The following is a 1713-nucleotide window of genomic DNA, read 5'->3' on the forward strand; positions in this document are numbered from 1 at the left end:
GCTATTTCGATGAGAAGAGGTGTATCTTGGACTACGTTTATTGTTAGGTGTTTGAAAATTCAAAAATATCGTTAAAATTTTATTTTTCTAATATCATATGACAATTCTAGTAGAAGAACGTTAGTCTTATAGTATAGATTTTATTATATATTTTAAAATTATATACCTAATACCTAATTAAAAATTTAAACTATTGTTTGACCAAATTTTTTATGATTTAAAAGATACTTTAAAACTAAATCTCAAAATAAAAGATTTAAAAATATATTTGACACGAACAAGATTCTTTCTTATAAAAATATATATGTAATTTTGTAAAAGAAAAAGAATAATTCTTGAACATTTTGTTTAGTTATACAGAATATTCTCAGCTATCAATGAAAAATCTATTGTATATTTGTTGATAGCATTAACAATTTTTTTTGTATTTTTTGCAAACACTTTAGTGTGAGAGAGAGTTTAAAACTTAGTGTGTGACTATCGTAAAGAATAATCGTGGTATAAGAAAAATTCTTGTAATCTCAAATTGTGCATAGTAAAAGAAAAATAAAAATCTAATCTGTGTCATAGACTAGCTATAGATGTAGCTCATGTGTGATTTAAAAGTGAATTAAAACAAATTTGTAGCGTGTTTTTCTTCATTATTTTTTTTTTGAGTTTTAATTTCAGAAATATTTTGTTTGTTTTGTAGGGAATATGGAGGAACAAACTGAGGAGTGAAAGAAAAGTAAATTTTTTAAAGGGTTAATGCTTTATAAATCATTTTAAATAATTTAATTTGTTCTTCAAATTTTTAAAAAGTTTAATTTGATCTCAAGTTCTTAAAAATGAATCAATTTAGTCCTCAAATTTTTCTAAAAAATTCAATTTTACCCTCAAGTTTAAAAAATGTATCAATTTAGTTCTTAAATGATATTAATTAATTTAATTTGGTCTTCAAGTTTTTTAAAATTTAAATATCAAATTGAATCCTTTAAAAATTTGGAGACTAAATGGATTCATGTTTAAGAAGTTGAGAATCAAATTGATATTTTAAAATTCTGGGAACCAAATTAAATAATTTAAAATAATTTAAGGAAAAATTGATAATTAAGTTTTTTTTAATATTTCTTTTTTGTGCACTAAATTACTGCGTATTTTTTAGGCATTTATAAAATAGACTTAAATATAATTTTATTTCCCTATCTTAAATATAATTTAGTTCTTTTATTTTTTAAAATCCATAATTTTAATCCTATTATTTTAAAATAGAGACATTTAATTACACATTTTCGTCAAATTGTATTAATGATTATGAGTTTGAATTGATTATGATGTAGATTAAACAAATAATTTTGTATCACGTCATTAAATTTGAGCTAATCAGATTAATTTCTTACCAATCAATATTTTTAGAATTTGATGGAAAGATTAAAATTACAAAATTTATCAAATTAAAGGATTAAATGTCTTTATTTTAAAATAGAAACACTAAAATTATGAATTTTAAAAACTAGAAAACTTAAATATCTCTATTTTAAATAAAAGGATGAAAATTACAAATTTTTAAAAATAAAAAAACTAAAATTATATTTAAGCGCATAAAATCACTATTTTTTGATTTGGTACTTTTTATGTGTAAATAAATTCCTATCATTATTATATATACGTTGATATGTGGATATCAACAATTCATTGTCAAAGATGACAGGAGACGGAAGCCAGAGTCGGTCG

Source organism: Glycine max, chromosome 18 (genome assembly GCF_000004515.6).
Source record: "Glycine max cultivar Williams 82 chromosome 18, Glycine_max_v4.0, whole genome shotgun sequence".
Taxonomy (NCBI): Eukaryota; Viridiplantae; Streptophyta; class Magnoliopsida; order Fabales; family Fabaceae; genus Glycine; species Glycine max.